This window comes from Lontra canadensis, unplaced genomic scaffold (assembly GCF_010015895.1).
Source record: "Lontra canadensis isolate GAN:19392208 unplaced genomic scaffold, GSC_riverotter_1.0 scaffold42, whole genome shotgun sequence".
NCBI lineage: Eukaryota > Metazoa > Chordata > Mammalia > Carnivora > Mustelidae > Lontra > Lontra canadensis.
The window spans coordinates 9163514-9186361 of record NW_022631036.1 but is presented as its reverse complement, the minus strand read 5'-3'; positions in this window follow the sequence as shown (position 1 = coordinate 9186361).

Sequence of the window (22848 nt, the reverse complement as noted above, 5' to 3'; positions counted from 1 at the left end):
GAGAAATCTCCACACTGTTTTCCAGAGTGGCTGCACCAACTTGCATTCCCACCAACAGTGTAAGAGGGTTCCCCTTTCTCTACATCCTCTCCAACACTTGTTGTTTCCTGTCCTATTAATTTTGGCCATTCTAACTGGTGTAAAGTGGTATCTCAATGGGGTTTTGATTTGAATTTCCTTGATGGCTAATGATGATGAACATTTTTTCTTGTGTCTGTTAGGCATTTGTATGTCTTCTTTGGAGAAGTGTGTGTTCATGTCTTCTGTCCATTTTTTGACATGGTTATCTGTTTTTTGGGTGTTGAGTTGTTTGAAGAGCTCTTTATAGGTCTTAGATATCAGTCCTTTGTCTATAGTGTCATTTGCGAATATTTTCTCCCATTCCATGGGTTGCCTCTTTGTTTTGTTGAGTGTTTCCCTTGCTGTGCAGAAGCTTATTATCTTGATGAATTCCCAAAAGTTCATTTTCACTTTTGTTTCCTTTGCCTTTGGAAATGTGTCTTGAAAGAAATTGCTGTGGCCAATGCTGAAGATGTTACTGTCTATGTTCTCCTCTAGGATTTTGATAGATTCCTGCCTCACGTTGAGGTCTTTCATCCATTAGAGTTTATCTCTAACACTCAGATATTTTCATTCCACTCTGCCTAAGGAGAGCAAGACACAGTGTAGTTTCCACACTGAGATCTCTCTGGAGTATTGGGGAATCTCTCTTCCCTCTCTCAAAATTTAAAATCTATCAAACTGTATTCTATATTAACAAGATACCCTCAGGAACATCAAGCACCTAGAAATCAAAACAAAACAAAGCAAAACAAAACAAAACAAAACAGAAAAACAGGCACGTAGTTGTACTCATGCTTACTCTTATTTAGCCTGGCAATACAAATCCCGCTTTCCAGGGATAGGAAACCAGAAGTCTCACTACCTACCTGTAAAAAGAAAAGAGAGTGTTAGGGAGAATAAAACACATGTTAATATCTCAATAAATTATTCTGCCCCACTTGCATCTTTAAAAAAATCCCAGTGGACTTTATTTAAATTTTAACTGGATCTTAGACTCAATTTGTTAGTATTTTATTTCCACAATAAAAGATAACTTAATTGTTTATGATAGTGATGTATATGTTTCTTGAAAGATTGTAACAGCTCACGGAATAGATGTTGAATCCGATGCTCTTATTACATGTGATATATTGGTAAATTACGATTATAATAATTACAACCTTAATAAGATCATTAAATAAATGCTTATGTGTGCCAAAAATGTATCAGGAGATTTACATTCATTATCTCATTAACTCTTAACAATGCTGAAGTAGGTATTATTATTCCAATATTTCATATTAGGCTTAATTATTTTGAATTCACAGAGATCATAAGTACAGGCACCTTGAGTCCTGAGTAGCTTCTCAATGGCACCAATTTTGCTGGTTTTCTTTGCATTGAAATAAGAAAAAAAATGTAAATTAAATAGCATGTTGTTCTCTCCTTCCTTGTTTATATGCATCAGATTAGTGACTTGTGACTTGTTCTTTTGCCATTTTTCAACTAGTAGAGCACATTCCATCCTGTGGCCTTCAAGGGGCACAGTCTTTTATCCAAGTTCTCTATTAGTCCCTGATCAGGTCTGTTTATCATATAGGTTTCATAGCTACAAGGTGTGAGGATAAGAAGAGACCAACAAAGGTGTAATCTAGGCTAAACCACCAGGCACATGAACCTGTGTTTTCAAACAGAGCAGGCAATTCATTACCAGCTAAAGAAGTTGTGCCCTCATTGCTTTTTAAAGGGAAATGTACTAATACTAATGAAGGGGACCACCACCTAAAAGATAATCTTCCCCTCAGTTCCCTATAGTCAGATGGAGGCAGGGGGGGATCATGAAATGCAGGAGAAGCAGGGCAGCAGGGGCAGTAGGAAAAGGAAGAGGTGTGTTCTATGAATGGGACAACGCCTTTAATTACTGCTTTCCCTCTTTTATTTTTCTCAGTCTTTTTTCGTGACTAAGCCAAGTCATTTTTTTTTTTAAAGAATGATATTGATTCCATAAATAACAGTAATTTAGTTTTTGGAAGAGGAATGTAAAAGAATCCCAACAAAAACATGGGTTGGTTCAAATAATTAAAAAAAAAAAAAAGTCCTTTAGTCACTGCAAAATTGTATTTTCATGGGTGCCTGGGTGGCTCAGTGGGTTAAAGCCTCTGCCTTCGGCTCAGGTCATGATCTCAGGGTCCTGGGATAGAGCCCTACATCATCAGGCTCTCTGCTCAGCAGGGAGCCTGCTTCCCCATCTCTCTCTCTGCCTACTTGTGATCTCTGTATGTCAAATAAATAAATAAAATCTTAAAAAAAAAAGATTTTATTTTCATATACTCATTTTAAATATGATAGATGTTAACTTTTAAAGAGAAAAACCTGCAGACAACATTCCTGCCTCTCCTATTTTTCAACTATAAGGTGGTTCTGCTTGGATTTCACAGACTTTATGACTCATGATTATTCAACAGTAAAATCTCCTATTTGGAAAGAGTGTTTTTTTCAACTAGTATTCCAAAAGAGTAGAGAGCTAGAAGGGAGACTTCTCATAACTCAGGGTCGTTTACCTTACCGAAGTATGGCCACAGACCTTCATCTAGTTGCCCATAATTCAGAAACTGTCAGATGCAGTCTTCATCATCAGAATTCTTGGGAAAAGATAACTCTAAATAGTTTCCTTTGAACCCAGAAAACCACTCCACCAAGCTAGAAGAGAAAGGAGACAAATTGATTTATGAATAAGCATTAAACCAGAATGTGGGGGCACCTGGGTGGCTCAGTGGGTTAAAGCCTCTGCCTTCGCCTCAGTCATGATCCCAGGGTCCTGGGATCAGCCTGCATCAGGCTCTCTGCTCAGTAGGGAGCCTGCTTCCTCCTGTCTCTCTGCCTGCCTCTCTGCCTACTTGTGATCTCTGTCTGTCAAATAAATAAACAAAATCTTAAAACAAAAAACAAAAAACAAAACAAAACAAAACAAAACAAAACAGAACGTGAAAGGTGTCACAATCTACCAAAAAAATTGCAAAGACAGAAAGAAACCTCACTCTTTTATGAGACCAAGCGAATACAACCCACTTCATATGTGTTCTCAAGGGAGTACAGCTCAGTGGTAGAGCATTTGACTGCATGTGTTCTCAAGATGAACAATAACAAGTCCTCAAGTAAGAGGATTTGATATATCATTTGTCATAGCTCATTTTAAATTCACTTAGTAGTTGGGTGACTATTTGTTAGCAGTTTGGCTTTCTCTAAAGGAAAAAATAAGCTTCCCATATCCTTCTGACAGGAAGTAGGTTTGCAACTTGGAGTTAAATATCCACAGAAGTTGGGCTCCTACTCCTACAGAAAGAGGGAGGTAATGTGCCATCATCTTTGATGATTACATGTCTGGGATGGTTTCAGATTCTTGAGATTTATGTACATTTCAAACAGAAAAAGAAGTTACAATTATACATTTTGTTTAAATAAATGCTTTTAGAAAAAAGGAAGAGAAGTGTCTCCCCTTGTTTTAAACAGGAGGAATTAGCCTTCTTATTTATTTAAAAAATATGATTGAGATATAATTCACATACAACAGACAGCCCTTGCTTTATATTTTTCTAAAATGTTTTCTATCATTTTGTAGGTCATTGTACTTTCTTTAGTATCTTTTGATTAACTACTGTTCTTAAAATTAATTCTGTTGATATTTCAATGTTTAATGTGTACTATTGAACAAATCATTACTTATTACAAAATCAGAAAAAAAAAAATCTTACATTTTCTCACTCCCCATCCCTCCCCTCCCCTTTCCTTCCCTTTTCTTTTCTTGCCCCCCCCCCCTCCATCTTTCTTTTTTAGAGAGAGAGAAAACAGGGGTGGGGGTTGGGGTAGGGGCAGAGGGAGAGGGAGAGAGAAAATCTTAAACCGGCTCCATGCTCCATGCTCAGCTCAGAGACCCATTCAGGGCCTGATCTCACCACTCTGAGATCATGACTGAGCTGAAATCAAGAGTTGGTTGCTTAACCAACTGAGCTACCCAGAGTGCCCAACTCCTTATATTTTCTTAAAAGAAAAATCAAACATTTTACTGTTATAAAAGCTTTTATGTAGGCTCTTAATATATTTAGAATTGATTTTAGCAAAAGTCAAAAGCTCTCTCTCTCTCTTTTTATTTTTATTTATTTATTTATTTTTTAGTATGGCTGACTAATTTAACTAGCCGATCTTACTAAAGGGTTTCTCCTTTCCTTTACTATGTGTGCCATTCTACCTCAGAGCCATATCAAGATTTGATATAATAGGGAATCTGACTTTGAGGTATTTTATTCCATTTCAGTTTATTTACCACTGTAGGAGTATTGTTGTTTTTATTATTACATTTTTATGTCTGGTACAACATAAGCCATTTCCTTACAGTTATAACCATGAATACAGTATAGTAGTTATACATAGCCCTTTGTTCTGTAATGTGTATTTTAGAATTAACATGTGAAATTGCATTTAAAATTCAGAAGGGATTTAAGTATAATTTTTAATGTATAACACAGTTTAAATAAGTCAAGATTTTTATGTATTATATTCTTATTAATAAAAAAGGATAGGGGTGCCTGGGTGGCTTAGTTGGTTAAACATCTGCCTCTTACTCAGGTCATGACCCCCGGGGTCCTGAGATGCAGCTCCACATGGGACTTCCTGCTCAGCAGGTAGTCTGCTTCTGTCTCTCCTTCTGCCTTTCCCCACCACCCCCAACTCCCTATCCTGCTCTGCTCTCTTCCTTTCCTCTCAAATAAATAAATAAAATCTTATTAAAAAAACAACAACAACAATAAAAAAAAAAACAAGGGGTGCCTGGGTCGCTCAGTCATTAAGCGTCTGCCTTGGGCTCCGGTCATGATCCCAGCATCCTGGGATTGAGCCCCACATCAGGCTCCCTGCTCCTTGGGAAACCTGCTTCTCCCTCTCCCGCTTCCCCTGCTTGTATTCCCTCTTTGACTGTCTCTCTCTCTATCAAATAAATAAATAAAATCATAAAAAAAAAAAAGCAGGATATTGCCATTTGTGTAAAACATTTTAAGGCCTTTAAGTAAAATTGTATAATTTAATGTAGAGTTCTTATAATTCTTTTGTCTAATTCTACATATTTATAGATATTTTTTGCATAGTAAAATGTGACTCTTAATATTAGGTAGTCCAATTTTTTTGTAGGCTAACAATTGCATTGTATAGAAATGTAATTGACTCCATATATTGAGATACTTGTTAATTTCACTGATTAATTTTAGTTTTGATAATAAACTTTTTTTGATTATGTACATAGGTAATCATATGATTTATAATGACACTTTTATTTCCATCTCTTCAATCTCATGCTTTTAATCTTTTTTTTTCTTTATTTTCCTGTTATATAGGCTAAGACCTTCAGTACAATGCTAAATAAACTTAGTGATAAAGATCATTTTATTGTTTTCCTGATTATAAATGGAATACTTTCAGAGTTTCATAAATTAATGAAATTAAAGGTATAATATATGAGATGAGTTCCCTTCATTCCTGATTAAACAAATATATATATATATATATATTTTTTTTTTAATTTGGTAATCATGGTGTGATTTTTTTTTTAAATCATAGATGAAAACTATTTTTGGTACTTTTCAAAAAACAAAGCTTTGACTTCAATGGTTTTCTTGTTTTTTTTCCTATTTCATTTATTCCTGCTTTGTATTTACCAAAGTTTCCTTCAGTTTACTTCTAGTTTTCTTTTGTTGTTGTTGTTATTGTTGTATGTATATATGTATTTATTGCTGTGGCTCATCGCTTAGTTGCCCATTTCTCAGGTTTAAATTTCTTACTTCTGGGTTAATCTCCAGTTACTTACATAATTTTCTTTTTTTTTTTTTTTTTTTTTTTTTTTTTTTTTTTTTTTTTTTTTTTTGCAGTAGAAACTTTGCCTGCCAGACCAAGAATATTTGTATTTTTCCCCTTTAAAATAGTATTCAGTTTGGCTAAAGTCAATCCCAGCATCCTGGGATTGAGTCCCCTGTTGGACCATCCCACTCATCAGGGAGCCTGAATCTCCCTCTCCCTCTGCCTACCTCTCCCCTGCTCATGCCTCTCTCTCTGTCAAATAAATAACTAAAATCTTAAAAAAAATATATAGCATTCATTGCTGTGAAGGTCCTGTAAAACCTCATCTCCATGACGTAAGATAATTTTGATGAGTAGTATTTTAGCTATATTTGGCTTTAAATATTTTAAAGGGCAAATTATAATTTGTAGTTGATATATGGTTTATTTCATGACTCATTACATGAGTCAATAAATTATTTTAATTTAGATATGTTTTGAAATTTAGATTTATCATTTGGGAGTTAATTTCCAATTAAATTACCTTGTAATTGTACAAGGTAATTTACAAGAACATAGTATATGCAAAAAAATTATTAATAAAATTTGCTGAGACTTTGACTATAAAAATACATGTATGTGTTCCATATGTATTTGCAAATAAGGAGCAATTATAATTGTTGAAAGCAGAATTCTTTACATGTTGACAGTATCATATTTGTTAATTGTGTTGTTCAATACTGTTTTGCTAATTACTTGCTTCATCAATTAATGGGATGTATATTTAAATATCCCACTATAATGAAGGATTTCTCCAATTATTCCTGCGTTTCTACTTACATTTACTTTTTACATATTCACGCTAGGTTTTAAGCACAGTGTATTTAAAGTGCCATGTATCTTTTTTTTTTTAATTTAATTTCTTTTCAGTGTAACAGAATTCATTGTTTATGCACCTCACCCAGTACTCCATGCAATATCTGCCCTCCATAATACCCACCACCGGGCTCCCCCACCCTCCCACCCCCACCCCTTCAAAACCCTCAGATTTTTTTTCAGAGTCCATAGTCTCTCATGGTTCATCTCCCCTTCCAATTTCCCTCAACTCCCTTCTCCTCTCCATCTCCCCATGTCCTCCATGTTATTTCTTATGCTCCACAAATAAATGAAGCCATATGATAATTGACTCTCTCTGCTTGACTTATTTCAATCAGCATAATTTCTTCCAGTCCTGTCCATATTGATACAAAAGTTGGGTATTCATCCTTTCTGATGGAGGCATAATACTCCATAGTGTATATGGACCACATCTTCCTTATCCATTCATCCGTTGAAGGGCATCTTGGTTCTTTCTATAGTTTGGCGACTGTGGCCATTGCTGCTATGAACATTGGGGTACAGATGGCCCTTCTTTTCACTACGTCTGTATCTTTCGGGTAAATACCCAGTAGTGCAATTGCAGGGTCATAGGGAAGCTCTATTTTTAATTTCTTGAGGAATCTCCACACTGTTCTCCAAAGTGGCTGCACCAACTTGCATTCCCACCAACAGTGTAAGAGGGGTCCCCTTTCTCCACATCCTCTCCAACACACATTGTTTCCTGTCTTGCTAATTTTGGCCATTCTAACTGGTGTAAGGTGGTGTCTCAATGTAGTTTTGATTCGAATCTCTCTGATGGCTAGTGATGATGAACATTTTTTCATGTGTCTGATAGCCATTTGTATGTCTTCATTGGAGAAGTGTCTGTTCATGTCTTCTGCCCATTTTTTGACATGATTGTCTGTTTTGTGTGTGTTGAGTTTGAGAAGTTCTTTATAGATCCTGGATATCAGCCTTTTATCTGTACTGTCATTTGCAAATGTCTTCTCCCATTCTGTGGGTTGCCTCTTTGTTTTGTTGACTGCTTCCCTTCCTGTGCAGAAGCTTTTGATCTTAATGACGTCCCAGAAGTTCATTTTTGCTTTTGTTTCCTTTGCCTTTGGAGACGTATCTTGAAAGAAGTTGCTGTGGCTGATATTGAAGAGGTTACTGCCTATGATCTCCTCTAGGATTCTGATGGATTCCTGTCTCACGTTGAGGTCTTTTATCCATTTTGAGTTTATCTTTGTGTACGGTGTAAGAGAATGGTCGAGTTTCATTCTTCTAAATATAGCTGTCCAATTTTCCTAGCACCATTTATTGAAGAGACTGTTCTTTTTCCACTATATATTTTTTTCCTGCTTTGTCGAAGATTATTTGACCATAGAGTTGAGGGTCCATATCTGGGCTCTCTACTCTGTTCCACTGGTCTATGCGTCTGTTTTTATGCCAGTACCATGCTGTCTTTGTGACCACAGCTTTGTAGTAAAGTTTGAAATCAGGTAACGTGATGCCGCCAGTTTCGTTTTTCTTTTTCAACATTTCCTTAGCAATTTGGGGTCTCTTCTGATTCCATACAAATTTCATGTATCATTTTATAATAACCTTCTTTATCTGTAGAAATGTTTTTATCTAAAATTATTTATTGTTATTAACCTGGATATATTAAATAGTTTTGCTTTAAGGTACACCTCGCTTGTTTTAGCATAGGTATAGAGGAATGGGGAGACAGTGTTGCAGATCTCTCTCTCCCAAGGGAGAGAAGATATGTCCTTGAGAAAGTGTTATAGTGTAGAAATCTAACTCCAAATTCTCAGTGGTTCAATATGCCACAAGCTAAAACTTTCTAGAAACTTACAAATGTTCCTGACCCATAATTTTAACAAAATCCCCCAAGAAGATGCCAATGTTTTCCTTTGCTGGTTTGTGCCTGAAGAGTTTTGTTGGGGTTGCATCAATATAGTCTTTTACTTACCTTTTTAAAAACTGAAACATTTCTTAAGAAGACTTTGTTTTTGACCTTGGTAACTAGATTTAGTCTGGACTGTATCAGCATGCCGAAGATAAATTTATTGAATTTGTTGAAAATACATATTTTTTTGTTAGAATATGGTGCTGTTTTAGGTTCTCTCCACTATTTTGGGGACGGTATTATTTACATCAATTCATGGAATAAAGCAATGAGACATATTGACATATTGCCTAATCTTTCTATATATATATTTTTTTAAGGTTAAGAGTTTTTATTTACTTTTTTGGGAAATTTCCTTTAATTAACCACAATATTTTTTCCCTATACAGGCAGTTTAAATTCACATAACATTTTGGGAAACAATTTTTTCTGTGTGGCTTTAAAAATAAATCATACATACGGGTATTGATCCCTGAGTCTAGAGTTTTATGGACCAGTGATTTTTAAAGTTTTAATTAAATGAAACTACTTCTCAGTATTCAAAAGATTGGTTTATGCTCTGTGCCATATAATTTATTAGGAGCTTTTACAATTGCCTTTCACATATTTATTTAAGGCACAATGCTCGTTCATTTGTTTTCAATAAAATATATTTCTATAGGATAGTGGTATCAACTTATTTTTCCTGTTTGAGCAATACTAATAAATATTTAAATCTCAAATTATAACTGTAGGGTGTGTAAATGCCATATGATATTTTAATTTACAAAACCGAACAAAATACACAATTTTCTTGTAAACTATGTCCCTTTCATTTCAGTATCAAAAGGCTGTTCATATGATATTGTGGATATTTTCAAGGAAAAAATTGTGTGAATTTTTCATGTCATTTGACTAAAACCTCATGCTTTACAAGAGGGCCTGCATGGAAAACTGTTCTGTGGTATGTTTGCTATTTATAATGCAAAGAAGAGATTGAAGAGATTGAAGAATAGTAACAGATATATGATCCTACACATTTCTTCTCAGAGAGAAGATTGTTTATTTCTATCAGTTATTCCTGTCTCTTATTTTGCCAAAGGAGATAGATATGCAAATCCTGGCTTGGATGATCATCTGAAAGAATTTTGATAATTATAGCTTCAAAGTATAGGTTATGTTCAGTTAATTTCAAAAGCAAAAACCCAGGTAGATTTTTCAAGACTGTCTTTACTGTTGTTCAAAGAAGTATTTATTTTATGTGGGGATTTTCTATAGCTGAACACAATAGGTCTATTTTTTTAATAACATAAAAGTAATTTGCTCTTTATAGCTAAAACTTCTTGAAACTGGATTTTTGGAAACATATTTTGACTCCTGTTTTACTGTTTCTGAAAAAAACTTTCCTTTTTGCTTATGTATATAGATATAAAATGATAGCACATATAACTTATTTGTGGGTCTTTGGAAAAATTTTTTCAGAGCCACTCATTGTTCAGTGGATACATGTACATAAAGCTAAAAGTATATGGTTTTATGCTTTGAAAACTGAAAATTTTTAACTTTTACTTTTGTAGTTTATTTATCAAAGGCTCAGCAGGATTACTCCAGATAAAAAACCCTGTTTTGCTACAGCTGTAGTTCTTGTTAGTGCTTCTATTACAAATGTCTGTTTTAGAGGCTATCACCTCTGACAATTTAAGTGACATCAGGTCAACCACTACAATAACAATTGTCACTCCTCATATAAAATGTTTTCAGAGATTGTGTAGAGAATACTCTTCACACAGTGGATAATCAAATTTGAAGTTTGCTGTTACTAATGTTCTCACTGTGGTTCTTTTTCTCCAGCATTATATACTTAAAGAAGAGGAAATATTACTTTGGGTTAAAAGAGCAAAATTGTAATAGGCTTTGAAATTTTGGTAAGAATAATCCACCAATCGTATTGTCATCTAAAGATTTATACTGAGCTACAATTGTGTGATTTATTTTTTTTGTTTTTTGAAAATATATTGAGAGAAAACAAAGATTTATCCATCAAATGAAACTGACAAATAAAAGGATTAATAATTGCTGCTAGGCAAAGTCACTTACAGAAGCAGAGAAAATAGTTTTTTTTAATTTTAATATAACACCAACCTCCTTACTTGTATTTTTCAAATTTTATTTTTTCAGATAAGTAAAACTTTGCTCCTCAGTGCAGTCATTCATTAACAGTAAATTTTATTCATACTTGCTACTTAACATGTACAGTGATAAGTGATAGGTATTCAGTGTGAAAATGCAACTTGTCCGAATTTCAGCTTTGTGAATATTTGTCTTGTAGTTCTAGCCCTAGATTATCTATGGCTGCAGTTTCACTAATTTTCTAACTCCTGTATTTGGGTTTTGACCTAATGTTACCCTTGTCCCAATTATCAACACTATTTCAGTTTCAACTTTGCAAAGAACTAAGAACTTAAAATTTATTTAACTCTTTAATACACATTTAGTTCTTTCTTGTGTCAATATAATATATACTCTCTATATATTTATATGATTCATGTAATTTGTCATGGTGACTACATTTAAAAGGCCAAATAGTTTTCAGAAACACTTTTCCCCCTCCTCCAAATATCAGGTATTATATGTACCATTCTCAACATTACTCTATCTTCCTCACCTTAATAGAAGTAGCTTCACAACTCTGCCTTCCAGAGCATCAGATAATTTCAAATCAATTTAACCTTTGACATCAAAACTGAGCCTTCTGAAAGACTGCCTCTTTGTTCCAAAGGTGGAAGTAGTTCAAAAGACACACCACGTACAAAGTGTCAACTTGTAGCCATAGCTAACCAGCCTTCAAATAGTCAAGATTTTCCATCTTTATTGCCTTGGCTGAGTTTTTTCTCTGATCTCTGCAATAAAAATCATCTAGTAAAATTACCTGCACTGAGCCTGGTGCTTTGTTTTTATGCCTGTTGACAGCTATAATGTTTAGAGGGGGCCAGATTTTACTCCTTAAAAAATCAATGACTGAAAATCCACTAGGAAAGAAAACATATTTAAATTCATAGTTTACTTATAGTGTACTGGTGTGACTCTACTAAGTTAAATGGGTGGTAAAAAATAAATGAGAAAAGGATTGATAATTGCTGTGAGGCAAAGTCATTTAGTTATAGGCTAAGAGAAAATAATGAATTTATTTTTATATCATACTTGTAGCTATCTAAATAGAATAAAATGTTTTTGCTATTTACTGAGAGTCAAGTTAATAGAACAGAATTTGTTACATAGAAGGATCCATTAAACTTTGCTTTAAATCTAAAACTGATGGTTTATTTTACATGTTTTCTAAAGTATCTATAATTTATATTTTGAACTGGTCTTTGGCTTATTTATCAACTCTTGCATAAAAAACCAACCCAAACACTTTCCAGTTTAAAAGAAAGATTATTATTATGTCTTAAGATTTTGGGGGTTGGAATTTGGGCTTGACTAAGCTAAGCCATTCTCCTGGCCCATGAAGTGAAACTGGATAATCCAAGATTGGCTCACTCACATGTCTGGCAACTGGAGTTGGCTGGTGAGTAGCTGTTTGCTCTCTTGACCTTCTGTCATTGTCATGAGAAGGACATTCACACACCAGCCTGCTGGTCTCAATAAGATGAGAGAGAGACACGATTATGTATGTAGAAACATTCCAGGAATCTATAACAGAAATCTACTAGAACAGGTAAGAATTTAACAGTGTTGCAGGATACATTGTCAATATGTATTGTCAACATACAAAATATACAATATAAAAAATTCTCTTATATTTTTAATACAAACAGTGGCTTATGTTAAAAATTTCCCTATCACACAATCCAGTGGTTCTACTTCTAATTTCCTCCATAAAAAAATGAAAGCATATGTCCACACAAACAATTCTACACAGATGAATAACTTAAATCTGGACACTATGCAATGCTCCTTAACAGGAATAAGGGATAAACCAAAATTTTCTTCAACGTTTTGATATATTTATAATGATAAAAATACTCAATTTTACATTCTTATGAAGTTGCCATCCTGTGTATTAATTCCTAAAACCTTTGCAATATGTCATATTCATTTATTTAGCAACACCAAGTATCACTTAATGGTGTCAGTATTGCCACAACAAACCAACTACTTTATCAATTTGCATCACCATTTTTCCACTTTAAACTTTTGGCCCAACTGACATCAATCTCACTAAATTAAACCTATAGGTATTAAATCCCTAAGGTTTCAGGCCCTAATTGAGTATATTTAAGGTTGACATCTCTACCTGAATGACTTTTGTATCCTTCTTTCATCATGACTCCATGTTGGTATATGTTATTTTAACATTATCTAAAGCCTGTTACTGTTTAGCATATATATATATTTTTTTTGGTCAGCAATAAAATACATAATAGTGCAGAAAATTTTAATTTTATTGAATTTATTTAATTCAAATTTTAATTTGATCTTTGGACAAATTGGTTTCTAGCTCTTCTACTGAATTATTGTATCATTTAAATCATCTATTTTTCAGTCTCAGTGTATGGGTAATACTTATTGTTCTTCCTCCTTATTTCCACCCTCCCCCTTTGATGATCAGACTTTGTGGAAGGATAATCTGTCCCTCTCTTCTTTCCCCTTAGTTCTCCTTCCTAATGAACATCTAATTGAACTGAGGTGACTTAACATTTTTTATTTGAAGACAATTATTTGAAAGGAAATGTTTAAAATCTACATCCTTAAAAACAAGATTGTGTATAATTCTACCTGCTGAAGTACATAATATCATTGCCAAGGATAAAAAATAATTTGAAAGAGGTATTTTGCTGGTGATTATGTAATTTCAAGTGTGGGACTCTTTCTTCTCAAATGCTGTTGCCTTATACAAGTGAATGCCAATTAGCTAACTAGTTTAGATTTTTAAAAAATGTGAATGATTCTTGACTATTTCTGTGATAATATTACAAATTTTGAGAGCTACTTGGTGTTTACAGATGCTGAGACATCTAATTAGAATTCATAATAATTTATCTAGCAAGTATATATTCTATATAAGATATTATCCTTACAAGATGGCCATTTTCTCTTTCAGAAGTGCTTGAATTATTAAATATCAGCATTTGGGGGGCTGTTGGCACATAGTGATCGCTAAAAAGCAATGCTTCCTCCTAACTGCCCAGGTTGATTATTGTAACAGAATTCTGCTGTGCTTTTTATATTTTTCATGAGGAAAATAACAGACTTTTCATAATTCAGATCAGGCACAGGTGTTCATTACCTTTTCTGAGAACATAGTTACAAAGGCACTTATCTCTAATAATGGAAAAATGAAAAGGATTCAAAGAATCACACAGACAGATTGGTTGAAATGCAAGAATACTTTTGCCACATTCTACAGTGTGCCTGGTTAAATTGTGTCACATAATTCTTCAGGATGAGCATTGTTAAGTGAGAGCAGAAAAAAACATACTTTATTCATAGAAGACTCTTAGAAAAGCATTATTTCTATGAAGAACATAATTTTAAGGAGCTTGATTTCGTCTTGTGAATATAAAAATAAGAAGCAAACCATAAAGCTATCTTTATGCCGTTTGAAAAAACCAAATTTCATTATGTTGTGAATTTGGCAGTGTCTTCAAGTAATTATCTAGAGATATATATATTTGAAAAATCCTTAAATAGCAGTTATAATTAGCCTAGCAAAAGGAGATATTCTGTTTGGATTTTGTAAGTTGAGACTGTTCTCTTGTAATTATATAACTAGACATTATAAAATTGTAAGCTAGCTTAATCGTTAGAGCTACAATTCTGGCCTCAAAGCCGAATCTGACAATATTCTCTACCTCTCTCTCTTCCTTTATGGTAGTCTTCAGTTTAATTCCATTGATGAGATGTGTCAGTAAACATCTTCTCAGTTGCCTGGAAATAAATCTTGACCATTATTTGACTGGGGGTGGGATGGGGGTAGGTGATAGTGGAGGAATCAGAAACAACCACAGCCCCTTGGGTTGTTTCCTTCGCAAATTAATATTAGTTATCAAACAATATTGAAGACAGCTATTCTTGAAGAAAAGATACTATTGATTTTTCAAAAACGTAATGAAGACTGAAGGAAAATAAGAGCTGCTGGTGCAAAACCGACTAAGAAACACATAGGAACATGGTAATAACTGCTTAATATTTGATTTACTGAAGACATTACTTGGGGCATTCCAAACTATCTAACCTGACCTTTGGAGAGAGCAGTTCTAGTCGACATTTATATTGGCAACTTGACCTTGATGTTGGTCAGGATGATAATCTCCACGTTCAATCTCTCAACGATTCTTACCTGTAAAAACTCAATGATGGCTTTAGGGGAAAAAAACACTAGGCTTGTATCTTTTTAGATTTATTTTAAAACATATTTTAAAACTTTTTAAAACATATTTTAAAACATTTTAAAACTATTTTAAAACTATCTTAAAACATATTCTGGAATGTGGTAGATAATATCTATTTGAATGAATGAATCCGTACTAATTATGACACTGTTTCAAACACTTGATGTGAATCCATTGGCTTTTAGCATAAAGGTCAATAGCCTATGAAAACTAACATATATGGCATGAGTTAAAGAAGGAAGGCTAATGCCTCACTAAATACTAAAATCTGTTGTATATATACCTTCTTCATTCCAGGTTGACTACCCTTTCCTTTCCGCCCCCCCCCCCCAATTATTTAAACATTTGGTGCTCCCTCTGGACTGATATTTCCTCTATTTAAATTAATATTTACCAACTCCACAAAACTCTAATTTTCAAAAATTCTGATACCATTTTTATCTCATTATTGCATCCCTAGTTGCCACAAGAATATCCAGAAAACAGTACTTATCAAATAATTATTATTTCAATAAATATATAGATAAATACTAGTTATGTTTTTAATGAAAGCCTAACCTTTTTCTACTTTATTCTATGTGGATAAAAGTGTACTCTCATCTACATAAACTGAAAGATATAACACTAGTACAGAACTGATTCATAGTCAAGAACTAAGAACACAGGGGCACCTGGGTGGCTCAGTGAGTTAAGCTTCTGCCTTCAGCTCAGGTCATGATCTCAGGGTCCTGAGATGGAGCCCCACATCAGGCTCCCTGCTCAGCGGAGAGCCTGCTTCCCCCTCTCTCTGCCTGCCTCTCTGCCTACTTGTGATTCTCTCTCTCTCTGTGTCAAATAAATAAATAAAATCTTTAAAAAAATAGAACTAAGAATACAAATAAATTCTTTCCTCTTCAAGTTAACTTCTAATTTGTTACCCTTCTCTTCTGTAATAAGTAAAGGAAAAAAAATGTCAGTGCTAAATTTTATAGGAGAGGTGATTTATAATAATGCATTGCTTTGTTTCCAAAGGAATTTGAAATATTCTGATTGCCTGAGGGATGTCTATGTATGCACTTTACCCCCCCACCACATACTCACACAGGATATACTGTTTATTAAGTACAAGCAGGCATGTGTAATAAATACAGACTGTAGTCTCAGTTTTATAATTTACTAGTGATATGGCTTTTGAGGAGATTTTGAATTTTTTGTTTGTATGTTTCTTTATTTCCCCCCAAATATGTGGTAGTTTCTAGAGCAAATGACTAAAACAGATGTGAAAAATTTAGCCTAGAACCTGACATATAGTGTGAACTCAGTTTGATAATTATTTTTATTATATCAACAATTTTTCCAACAATAAATTATATTAGTAATAAGAAATGCTAAAAAATAATTATTTGTGAGTTACTTGAGGGTCTGAAAATATATTTGCTTTAAGTTGGGTTTTATTTAAATATAATCTGGAGCTAAATTTTATCTTAAAGTAGGCTGACTATATATTGGCATATTCTGAGAATTTATATCAATCCTTGCTATCCACGTATTTTGTTCTTTTGTATGTTTTAAATTCTAGAGAACAATGGCTTTGTTTTTAGAACCTGTGTTGTTTAGACCCAAAGATTAATGGGTCTGGATACTACATTGTAAAAAGATCAAAGAACAAGGACCTATTTTTCTTTTAAACTGAATTGTAAATATGAGAGTTTTAACCTTGTTTTGCCATTAATCAGAGATCTCAGAGAGGAGCTGTTAGTCAGGGGTTTGTAAGACTAGCCTCAGAATCTATGAGGACTCAGAGGACTTCAGAAAAGCTGTTATACTCAGTTATAGTTTATTACAGTAGAAGGATACAGATTCAAATCAGCAAAGGGAAAAAGCATATTGAGGAACATTCAGGAGAAACCAAGCACAAGCTTTCAGCTATCCCAATGGCATTGCATGGATGCACTTATTTTTCCCATTAGCAGTGAGACAGTATGTGCAAATTGTTTGCAACCAAGGAAGGTCTCCCAAGTCTTGGTATCCAAAATTTCACTGGGGTTCGTATATGTAGGCATGTGGCACTTCTATAAGTGATCTCAGCTACTCAAACTCCAGCTTCTTGGAGGCCAAACATTCACCATAAATTTTATTGTTAGTATAAACTATCAGATCAAAGTGATACAACTTGGCCGGAGGCTTCAGGTATACAAAAACAGGATTTCACCCTAAATCATATTGTTAGCATAAACGATTGAAACAAACATAGTGCCTACTGCAAAGCCTCAGGAAAATACTCTTACCAAGAATACTAGAAGGGCTGTGAGCTCTTATCCCAGGAGCCAGGAAAGGACCCATCCTGAAGACAGGTTTGTTTTGGGAATGCAAGGGTTTGAGTAAACCATGGGGAGTTAATTCTTTCCTGCACAGTCCAACCCCTGGCTCTTGACTGAATTTGACTGTAGCAAAATGATTATATTTTCTTGGTTATCTACATTTAGTATAGCACTGATATAATAGATACAGCATTAGTAACAGCATGTCCGTAATTCTCATTAGGAGGAGCTAGGGTAATGTAAAGATAGACTTAAAGCAAGAATCCGTTCTGTAGAGCCATAACATATATTTTCCTATTTTTGCAGTTTTTAATTACTTGTCCCTTGATCTATATGCCTTCTGATGTACTTGCGTGGGGATATTTAGCATAAAGATTATCTAATGGTTAGCTAAAATGAGTTCTTCCTCAGGCCCGTAATTTTCCATCACAATTACATCTTAAAAAGGTTTTAATTTAATCTTTCAATGTTTAGATAACCAGTATAAGTATTATCATAGGACTTATTTATATATTTTTATGACAATGCCAGTGTTACATCATATCACAAGCTGATCATGACACAATTCAGTTTCATTGCAGAAATTGGGAAGAAATAAAGAGATATTTGTTATACGTACCCAACATAATCAACCCTTGCCCATATACTAAGTTTTATTAATGGGCAACATCACAGTTGACCACGATTCAGTTGTTTCTCAGTTCTAAGTCAGTTTGGAACAAGGCCAGACACCTTGCTTTAGTCCAAAGGCTTATACTGAAGCTATTTATTTTGTGTATTATGCATCTAGGCATCCCTCCCTCCTATGGATGTTAGGCAGAACATCCATAGGAGGGAGTTCCTATTCTGTACATCATCTCTATTATAGGTAATTTGGGGATTATTTCAGTCTTAACAGTATTAATCTTCTGACCCATGACCCTGCTCACGCCCAGTTCCAAATGCATCCCTCCATCTTGTGATAGATTGCTATTGGACCTGTCTAATTTATCAGCTTGGTTGGTGCAGCAATATCCAAGTTCGTCATTACATGACAGGAGCTACTTTACAAATCATGTTGAAGAGTATGCTGTAAATGGTGTTACCTCTCTACAGAATAGTGAGGACATACATTATGATTAAGGGCTGAAATTCTGACAGGCAAACCTGGTTTTCCATACCTGTGTAACAATTAGGTATGTGTGTAATAATAGGATTTATTTTTCTAAATAGAAAATTTGTTTAAAACCTATCTACAATTATAAATTCACTCCTTAAAATATTCCTCTGTCTTTAGATTGAAGCAGGCTTTTATCTGTTGCTTTAGGCCATCTTTGATCACAAACACCTGCCTCCATCAAAATTTTGAGCTTACCTTTTTATATACATATTTTTTAAGATTTTATTTATTTATTTGACAGACAGAGATCACAAGTAGACAGAGAGGCAGGCAGAGAGAGAGGGGGAAGCAGGCACCCAGCTGAGCAGAGACACCCCCCACCCCATGTGGGGCTGGATCCCAGGATCCTGGGATCATGATCTGAGCCAAAGGCAGAGGCTTTAACCCACTGAGCCACCCAGGCGCCCCCCCTTTTTATATTTTAAAAAGTGGGGAATAGTCATAGAACTAGGTATACATCAGATTACTCTCAGGCCCATGGTCTATTACTCCTTTCTTGTGAAAAATATTATTTTTAAATTAAATAATATAGAATGTCCTAACCAACGTTAGGATAAGAAAGTTTTTTGGGGGGGGTGCCTGGGTGGATCAGTGTGTTGGGCTTCTGCCTTCTGCTCAGGTTGTGGTCCCGGGGTTCTGGGCTCAGGATAGGCTCCCTGTTATGCAGGGAGTCTGCTTCTCCCTCTGCCTCTGCCTCTGCCTGCTGCTCCCCCTGCTTGTGTGCTCTCTTTCTGCCTCTCAAATAAATAAATAAATAATCTTTAAAAAAAAATTAAAAGAATAAAGTTTTAGGTAAACTTCAGGATTAAATAACAACGTTTAAATAAAATGTGTTATTTTTGTTAAGTTTTATAAAAAATTCATGTTTTTATCTTATGTTTTATAACTATACTGGAAATATTTTATGAGTTTAATTTGTTATTTTTAAGTTTCTTTCTGTGAACAAAAAGGTCAGAAAGTGACTTTAAATGTACAGTCTATAGAATTCCTTTAAATTAAAAAATAAATTTAAAAAAGACCATTACAGCTATTTTTTTATTATGCAATAGAAAAAAAATAGGAGAGTTGATTAATCATATTAAAATATAGGGGTTCCTGGGTGGCTCAGTGGGTTCAGCCTCTTCTTTGGGCTCAGGTCATGACCTCAGGCCTGGGATCCAGCCCGCATCAGGCTCTTTGCTAAGCAGGGAGCCTGCTTACCCCTCTCTCTCTGCCTGCCTCTCTGCCTGCTTGTGACCTCTCTCTCTCTCTATGTCAAATAAATATATAAAATCTTTTAAAAAATCATATTAAAATGAAAATTAACAGTATCAGACCTTTTAGAATTGATATTCTTGGTGTTACCCTGATTTTAATTATGTTTACTATCTCAATCTCTCTAATTCAGTCTTGATTGGATTTAATAAGGAGTTTAGATATGTCTTAACACTTTCAAATTAATTAAAATCCAAGTAATTTAATATTTAAAACATTCATCAAGAAGCTAAAGGTATATTTTCACAGCGTCTTCATGACAGAATGGTTGTTAATTTGGATATAAGGGACGGTTCATGTGGCACGTACTCTGGGCTACAGTCCTTTATAGAGTAGACTGCAGTGGACATGGTGAAAAATGAAACTCATTTGAAATTGGCACCTAACAGATGTGTGTGTGTGTGTTTGCTAAATTCAATTAATACAAGTTTGTGTTTATAAAGAAATAACATTCAACTACTAACATTCAGTGGAACTGGTAGTAGGATTAACTAAGAAGTTGCAACATGTCCACAGAAAACTGCTAGTGGAAATACTTTATATAATTGCACTGAAGTTATAGGAGATAATGGAGTTGAGATAAGACTAAAAGTCATAATTTAATTTAATCATATTAAGTGAACAATTTCTTTTGAAGTTAGAATACAAAAATGTAAACACGTAGAGAAGTTAAACAATCGATTACTGCTCAACAGCTTTTTTATATGTTTCCTGGAAAAATGGGTTAGCTATGAGCTATTACTTTATAAGCATAATTAATTAAACATATAAATTTCAAAAACTAATTGGAAAAGTGCATTCAGCAGTGTTAGAGCCATAAAATCATTTAATATTGAAATAAAAAGGCTTAAATTTTAGTGAGAATGGAAAACTAAACAACTAAAATATCTTGAAATGCCATAAAATTAGGGAGTTAAATACTTATTAATTGTACTGATGAAAAAGAAAAATTTCCATCAGTTATCAAAGCTCTTGGAGAATTCTTAAAAGATGAAAACTAATGAATCCAAATAATGGAAAAAGGAACACATAATCAAAAAAGAAAAAAAAAAAAAAAGACCAGAGTGTTGATAATCTTCTAGCACAGAGTCAGCAAATGTGAAGAAAATGAGAGCATCTCCATTAAAATTAAAGGAGGAAGGAAATAGTTATTTCTTGTATTTGCCCATGTTGCCCATGTTAAATCTACAGTTGTCTGAAATGAGAATGTAAAAACACCACTGGTGTCAAGGTTGGAGAAACAAGTCAATATCTGAATAAATTATGATCCTCAGAACAGGGAGATAAGTGGGCTATGCCACATGTCACTAGGAAACAGATCTCATTTTGTCTTACCAAAATTTCAGTAAAGGGGACCAGCATAATAAGAGGCTATATTAAATTACACATAAAAATCATTATGCATCTTCAATGATACAACAAATTGAAATTTATAATTGAAGAAATGATTTAGAATGTAGCACAGATAGGTCAGGAGATGGGAAATTTTGAGACACTGAGTGGTACAGCATCTAATTCATGGATAGAGGCAGTGATAACTGATGGCTACTGACAGAAAAGGAACCAAGAAGACGTTATGTGTCCCTGATGGAAGTACACACCACTTCCTCTCACTTATCCTTGAAAGAACCTCCTAACTTCAATCTGATCAAGCCTTTTCATCTAACTACACATTTATGGGAAAAAAGAAATAGTTTAGCCGCACCATGGGATACAGTACACAAAATAGAGACTGAACATTATTCTACATGACAGTTGACTTTGTGACTCAGTTTCTTCCACAAATGAATTACAGAGGAAAGGAGCAAATATGGAAGGTAACTCTATAGATTACAGACATAAGCATGGACCATACCTGGATGCTGATTTGAACTATAAACCCACTTATGAGATAACTGGGAAAATCTGAACACTAGCTCTTTTAAGTAAGATCATTTTTTTAAAGTGTGATAATATGCTGTGGCTTTTAAAACACATCCTGATAGAGAGGAAGTGATGATGTATCATATTTAATTCAAAATAACTGCGGGGAGGCATGGGAGGATGAGCAAGGGTGTTGATAGAGATGAAATACAACTGTCCAAGAGTAGTTACTGATTGAAGATCTGTGATGATACCTTGGGGTTCCACCCCTGAGGGAGGGTATCCCAGGGGTCCACTATGTGGACATGCACATTCAAATGCATGTGCATTTGAAATTTCATACAATAAAAAGTTAAAAATGGTGAAAAAATCATTATGCATCTTCAAATTGAATAGTCATCCAATAATCACCAAATATTTGAAGGTAATATGAACATACAAGGAAAGGCATTAGACTTAAATATACTTAGCTCCCACCTACCCCCCCAAAAAAGATTCATAGAGGAAAAATAAAGAACCACAATTTAAATATAATTTCAGATAAAGAAATTGGTATCATTAAGATAAAACTACAACAGAAAAGATTTTATACATTTAAAAGATTATCCTGGTTTAGGTGAGTGAAGAAAGATTAGGTAACACTTTGAGTTTGGAAATCAAAACTTCAGTGCTTGAGCTAACAAAACATTTTATATTGTTGAGGTGAAAAAAAAAGATTCATGAATTACAGCTAAGAAAATGCAACAAAGTCAAGGAGAAGAAAAACAACTTTAAAGTAGAGTTTAAAAATATGAAATGAGTGATTCAGCATATATTTACTTAAAGACTCAAGAGGAAAATAGCATGAAGAATAGCTTATACGTGAGCTGAATATTTTCCATAATTGATTAAAATTATGATGCCACAGATTGATAAAGCACAATGCATATTAAGGCACATATTAGTTAAAAGACATATCTACATTAACTGAGATGAAAGTGCAGAATATAAAAAATGAAGATTTATATAAGTCAGAGAGGAAAGATACGTTGTTCATATAAGAATTACAAAAAATGATAGCCAACATTGAAGCACAAAAAAGCCAGCCAGGTAACAATGGGAAAATATCTTTTACATGCTAAGACTTGAGTATAATTGTCTATAAAATATAAATGTGAAATAAATTTATTTCCTTTACAAGAATCTTTATAAAGAAAATACTCAGAGCTTAAAATTTTTTAAAGGATTCATGAAGAAAGAAAACAATTTCAGAATGTGGTTTTG